The 6,991-nt window shown below is 40.0% G+C and overlaps 1 long non-coding RNA gene across 1 annotated transcript in view; it reads right to left on the bottom strand.

The window, feature by feature from the left end:
* Positions 1-1,778: 1,778 nt before the first annotated feature.
* Positions 1,779-6,991, bottom strand: part of LOC102305408 — a 30,223-nt gene continuing 25,010 nt past the window's right edge. The window contains exons 3-5 of the long non-coding RNA XR_316396.3: positions 4,289-4,357; positions 2,936-3,137; positions 1,779-2,846 (exon numbers count right to left, since the gene is read on the bottom strand). This is a non-coding gene — a long non-coding RNA (uncharacterized LOC102305408). The remainder of the gene's footprint in view (positions 2,847-2,935; positions 3,138-4,288; positions 4,358-6,991) is intronic.

The following is a 6,991-nucleotide window of genomic DNA, read 5'->3' as shown; positions in this document are numbered from 1 at the left end:
TTTTGTAATGTCGTTAGTGTAATGATTGTATTTGAACATCACATTGGCACTTATTTTTACTGTTTAATTTGATTTGATTTGAGCCATTGTTCGATTTTCTCTGTTCAGAATTCTTTATGTAATGTCTTTTTTGGGTTCATCAGCAACAGGTGTGTGTTATTATCAGCAGGTGTGGCTGACTCCAGAGTGGGAACCTCTCCTGGGCCTAACACTGCACAAAGATGAGAACATAGAAACAGAAAAAATGAGAGATTCTCCCAGTGAGGAGAGAGAGACCATTGCAAAGTAAGTATATAAGAGAACGAAAAGAAAGTGACAAAAAATAAAATAAAACCCAGCTCCTTATAAAAAAAAACAATTACTCAAAAAATGCTCAACAGGGAAAAAAATATCAAACGAAACCTCAAATTGAAGAAATTGAGGTTCAAATACAATTAAGTATGACACTGTAACAAAAATATTTTACTTAATGGTAGCATGTTAACTTCAGTCATTGTGATTCATTGGTACAGTATTGACAGTTTAACACAAATATTTCTTTGGGAAAAGAAAACTACGGAAACACTGACTGAAGTGAAGCTTAGCAACTGTTTGTTTTAATTCTTTTGCCCACATATACATGTATACATAGATATGTTTTATATTGTAAATGATAAGGGTAGGCACCCTTTGCTTTGTTGACAGCGCTGCAAACTTTGCCTTCTCTCAATAAGCTTCATGGTGTAGTCACCTGAAATGGTTTTCACTTCACAGGTGTGTCTTGTCAAGGTTCATTTGTGTAATTTCTTGCCTTCTTAATGGGGTTGGGACCATCAGTTGTGCAGAAGTCAGGACTGTCAGTTATGTACCAACCAACTTTTAGAATTCATATTATGGCAAGAACCAATCAGCAAAGTCCAGAGAAACGATAGTCCATCATTATTTTAAGAACTAAAGATCAGTCAGTCTGAAAAATTGCTAAAACTTTGAATGAGTCTTTGTGTAGCTGCAAATACCATCAAGCACTATGATGAAACTGGCTCAAATGAGGACCACTCCAGAAAAGGAAGACCAAGAGTCAGCTCTGGGGCTGAGGATAAATTCATCCGAGTCACTAGCTTCAGAAATTGCAAATTAACAGCACCCCAGAGCCCAGATAAATGCCACACAGAGTTTGAGTACCAGACACATCTCTACACCAAATGTTCAGAGAAGACTGCGCAAATCAGGCCTTTATGGTCAAATAGCTACTAAGGAAAAGCAAGCAGAGGAGATTTGTTTGGGCCAAGAAACAATTTGAGTATCCACATGCAGCACAGCAAACCAGTGAGGGCTGTGGTTTGCCATTTCTACATCATTGTGGTTGCCAAATCATTTTAATATGACCTGCCTGACAAAGTGGAGTAGACCAAAAGATCCTCAAAAGCCAGACATCATGCCGTGATCCAAGGTAATTCAGGAACAAATGAGAAACAAATTAACTGAGATCAGTCCGGAAAAGGTTATAAAGCCTTTTATAAAAGCAAAAAAAGAAGCTTTGGACCCCCCAAGTGTTCATGACTCCAATATAAGAAAGAGACTGTTGGCAAAAATGGCCCGCATGGCAGTGTTCCAAGATGAAAACCATCGCTAAGGCAAAAGGAACAAAGTCTCATCTCAATTTTGCCAGAAAATATCTTGATGACAGGGTCGCCACCAAAATTGACCCCCCCCCCCAGCTCCCCCTGGCAAGTCTGTCCTATGTTAATAATTTTAATAAACATAAGCACAGAGAAAGACACCCGACAATGAGTTGAAAGATTAGCTTATTTATTCCTACATATACAATTTGTCATTTGTATTGTCACTTTGTATGTTCCTCACAATTTCTCATCATCCTCCAATGTGGTTGAATTACAATTTCTCCTTCATGCAAACACTAGTATTGGTGTCATCCATTGGTGAGAACAATGTTAACATGCTGTACAACCAAATTAGTTCCTAGAACTTAAATTATGCAAACTCATTGCCTCAAAACAAAAAAAACCCAAACAAAAACCCACAAGTAAAACTTGATAACCAAGCTAGGACAATTTATTCATGGAGTACCCAGTACTTAGAATAATTTGATTTTTCTGAATGAAACCTATCCACATAGAAATCGAATGCAACTAGATCACATGTTTTATTATCCTCGAAATTAAAGACATTTTGTAATGCAGTTGAAATCAGACCAACTTTTATTTTCAAATGCAAAAAATATTTATTAGTCAAAATACTGGACACATTAATGACAAACAAACAAGTATATTCCCACTATTGTAGCTTGTGTTATTTAATTATACTTTAAATATTATCAAATTCCATCTATCCATCCATCTTCATCCACTTTATCCGGGGCCGGGTCGCAGGGGCAGCAGCCTAAGCAGAGAAGCCCAGACCTCCCTCTCCCCAGCCACCTTCTCCAGCTTATCCGGGGCAACACCAAGGCGTTCCCAGGCCAGCCGAGAGATCTAATCTCTTCAGCGTGTCCTGGGACATGCCCGGAACACCTCACCCAGGAGGGATCCTTATCAAATTAAATTTTCATTTGTGTTAAACAATTTAAAACTTTAATAACCTTACAAAAAAAAACCAAAAAAAAAAAACCAAAGTCTCAGATTGAATTATTTTGAACCCAAGTTTAAGCAGTTCTGCTCAGTCCAGGCATTACAGCCTGAAAGACTGTCATGGATTAAGGTAATGAAAATGCAGTGATCGCAGCAAGTTCAACTTCCCTTATGTACAGTGGCAGTGAATGTGGGATGGAGATGCAATGGTCTTGAATCTGCAGGCGACTTTGTTCACTGAACACCATCTGTGATGGAGGGCTCGTCTCTCCTGGTATCCTATAAGGAAACAATCATATTCTTTAGAATGCCACAGTACATTTGCTCTTCTTAAAACATTTTTTTCCTGCATTTGTTACAGAACAGACCTCAAGATAGACAATCAAGCTGAATCATTGCACTGTTACAAAACATCCATCCATTTTCTTCCATTTATCTGCAGTTGGGTCCCAGAGGCAGGATCCTAAGCAGAGAACCCCAGAACTCCCTCTGCCCAGCCACCACCTCCAGCTTATCCAGGGGAACTCCTCCCAGTGGGACATAGACACGTAGACAAAACCTGCTGGTACCCTTTGGTCAATGAAAGAAAAAGTCACAATGGTCACAGAACTAACTAATCTGACTAAATAATAAAAATTCTATGAATGTTAACCAATGAACGTCTATCGTTCGAGCGTGTATCACACTCAACATGGACCAGAGGAAGTGAAAGGAAAGATGTCTCAGGAGATAAGATAAATAATCATAGACAAGCATGTTAAAGGCAAAGGCTATAAGACAATCTCCAAGCAGCTGGATGTTCCTGTGACTACAGTGCACATATTATTCAGAAATTTAAGATCCATGGGATTGTAATCAACCTCCCTGGACGTGGCCGCAGGAGAAAAATTGATGACCAATCAAAGAGACAGATAATCTGAATGGTAACAAAGGAGCCCAGAAAGACTTCTAAAGAGATCCAAGGTGAACTTCATGCTCAAAGCACATCACTGTCAGATCGCACCATCTGTTGTTGTTTGAGCCAAAGTGGACTACACAGGAGATGACCAAGGAGGACACCACCAACAAATCACAAAAAGGCACATCAGCTCCATGTTCACAGAAGGAAAAATGAAGCATATCAAGAAAAGAACACTGTCCCTACTGTGAAACATGGAGAGGGATCTGTTATGTTCTAGGGCTGCTTTGCTTCATCTGGCACAGGGTGTCTTGAATCTGTGCAGGGTACAATGAAATTTCAAGACCATCAAGGGATTCTAGAGAGAAATGTGTTGGCCAGCGTCAGAAAGGTTGGTCTCAGACGGAGGTCATGGTCTTTGCAACAGGACAATGACTCAAAACATACAGCTAAAAACACCCAAGAATGTCTAAGAGGATAAAATTGGACTATTATAAAGTCGCCTTCTTGGAGGCCTGACCTCAACCCTATTGGGCATCTTTGGAAGGAGCTGAAACATGCTGTCTGGAAAAGGCGCCCTTCAAACCAGAAAATACTGGAGCAGTTTGCTCATGAGTGGACCAAAATACCTGCTGAGCGGTGCAGAAGTCTCATTGACAGTTACAGGAATCGTTTGATTGCAGCGATTGCCTCAAAAGGTTGTGCAACAAAATATTAAGTTATAAATTAAGTTATTAATAAATTTTACTTCCTTACTACTTACTAAATCTCTTGTTTCCCCACACTGAAGATTAACAATATATTGGAAAAGCAAAATACTTACCACTCAGTTGACATCTTTCTGTCCAACAGCTCCTTTTCTAGACTCAAGAGTCTCCAGAGTCACCAGAGCCTCAAAGTAAAAAGCAAGAGGGAAAACCAGCAAATTATTTAGAAGCTGATTTGATTCTTAAAGGCTGTCCAGCCATTATAGCTGACAACATAGAAACTGAATATTAATCTCATACAGTCAAATTAAACTATAGCAGGGGTTGGCAACTTTTCTGATGATGAGTGCAATCTAAAAATTCTTCAGAAGTCAATGTGTCACATCAACCAACTTTTTTCAACTAGCCAACCTTTTTCCTACATCAAACCCTGCCCCTGGCTGTGGAATGCAGGCAGTCGTAAGAAGGGAAACTTGGAGTTCTAAATGTCACAACTTGACAGTTGTCTCTGCTTTCACGTTTTTCAGCTCAATCTCCCTGGCTCTGGCCAGCTCCGCCCATAAGTTCCAGCTCCTCCTTCAGATGAAACTCCCTTTCGCATTTCTCTCTCTCCAGCTGGAGATGAGCCAGATGAACTCGTAGCCTAGCATCCTGCTTTGAACCTAAGGACTATCGAGAGTGGCTCAAAATGAGGCAGTGTCATTGGCAGTCTCCTCAGGCAGTCCCTGAGCAACAGGCGTAGACACAAACAGTGCTATATTTTGATCTGGCAACAGGGGAACATGCTAAGATGCTACACCATGCTCAGCCAACTCAGGTGGACTGGGAGACATTTGCAAGGCCAATATCCCCTTATCCACCAAGTCAGACACCAGAGCAGCTTTTAGCTCAGCTTTATGCAGAACTGTGGAGACCCCAATCCCGTAAAATGATGCCACCTCATGCAAATCGTTTTTCCTACAGGCATCGAGCTGGGCAAGCGACGGGTTAGCCGTGAACACAAAAATATCTAATGTAGACATTCAAACATATTTAAAAAAAAAAAAAGAAAACCGGTCAATAGCACACAAGCCAGCTACCCTAGGGCTACCGATACCAATAAACGAGAACCTTCCCCCAACACACACAAAGACAGGAGAAAAATCTATAACAACAGGGTTAACCAATAAATAAAAATACCACTGAACCTCTCCCCAGTCCTACCTACCCTTGAATGCTAGCCTACCTAGCTTCTGGAGTGTACCAGGCTCGAGGCAACTTTAAAGGCAAACTTTCAGTGCTCAAAGCACTGAAAAGCCTACCCCCGACAGGGACCTAAATCCCCACCCGGGATTACTCCGAAAATAACAAAGGCAAAATAAAAAACGAGTGCCTGAAGGAAGAGCTTACACTCAGCTAGACACTCCCCTGTGCTAACTGGGGAGAGCGTCCCAAATACACCAAAGTTAAACAACGGACCCAAAACCTGATACCCAGCTATTTCAGTTTCTTTCATTCAAATTCCGTTGTATGCAACTAAAACATGTTTGTCTACTTGAATAGAAACAGTTTACAGTTCTATAATTAGCCACAGATTTTACATTTTTCTTCAAATTTGTTTAGAAATATTCCACTTAAACTACCCTTAAACGTACTATTCTCTTAAAGATAATGTCAAGAGCAAGAGGTGGACCTATCAGCATTGCCTAGCTATACACCAAATAGAGTCACACAGGTCAGAGATGGACAATAGTCACCTGAGCAGGACAGTAGGGCTGTGTGATTTGACAAAATATATCAGATGACAGAATTAAAACATCTACCATTTAACATTATACTCCAATTTGTTTTGTGGTGTCAAAATACACTGTTTACAGCAAAAATAAATAAATAAATAAAAAATAAATAAAAAAAATTCATCGTTTGGATGGTCACCACGTGGATGCAGGCACAGAATACCAGCATGGCCATTGAGGATGAGGCAGAACCAGGTAGCTCCAAACAGAAGGACAAGTCAAAACAACTCAAGGACCTTAGTCCTTGGGTGGCTGTAGCTCAGGAGTGTAGGTGCAGGTAGAGCAAGTCTACTGATCGGAAGGTTGGTGGTTCGATTCCTGGCTTCCCCTAGTCTGCATGCCAAATATCCTTGGGCAAGATACTAAGCCCAAATTGCTCTCCGATGCATCCATCGGAGTATGAATGTGTGTGAATGTTAGCTATAAAGCACTTATAAAGATGTGCTTGTGCGAATGGGTGAATGCACAAGTTGTGTAAAGCGCTTTGAGTGCTCAGATCAGTAGAAGAGCGCTATATAAGAACCAGTCCATTTACCATTTAAAAAAAAAAAAAAAAAGTAGATCAGTGTTTGAGTGTTACTGGGGGTTTTTGGCTTGTGTTTCGTTTACTTTAAAATAAATAAATACAGTGTGAGAGGTGGTACAACCTTGACGTGAACAACAATGACCTTAAAAAAAAAATAAATAAATAAATAAAGGATGAATAGTGTTAGTGTGTCCCGTGCTGTTAAATCTCAGTGTAAGTTTGTATCCATAAGTTTAAAAATTGAGTGCCGTTTTGTCTCTATGAAACGTACGTACTACATTGAACAACATAGTACATTAAACCACTTTAACTGTTCTGCACTCCACATTTCCATTTAGCTTGTGTTAATCCCTACCACCTTTAAGTTATCAACACTGTAGTTTCGAAGGTGGCTTTTATTTTTAAATCAGGTCTCAAGGTCTCTTGCCATAATACTTTGTATAAACACATAATGCAAAACCAATCTCCAATTTGACTGTACTTCTCAAATTGGAGATTAAGCTTGACACCAGTTAATG

Source organism: Haplochromis burtoni, unplaced genomic scaffold (assembly GCF_018398535.1).
Source record: "Haplochromis burtoni strain Fernald_Lab_line unplaced genomic scaffold, NCSU_Asbu1 Contig_152, whole genome shotgun sequence".
In the NCBI taxonomy this organism is placed as follows: Eukaryota; Metazoa; Chordata; class Actinopteri; order Cichliformes; family Cichlidae; genus Haplochromis; species Haplochromis burtoni.
The sequence above is the reverse complement of the archived record's forward strand: the minus strand, read 5'-3'. Positions and strand labels throughout refer to the sequence as shown.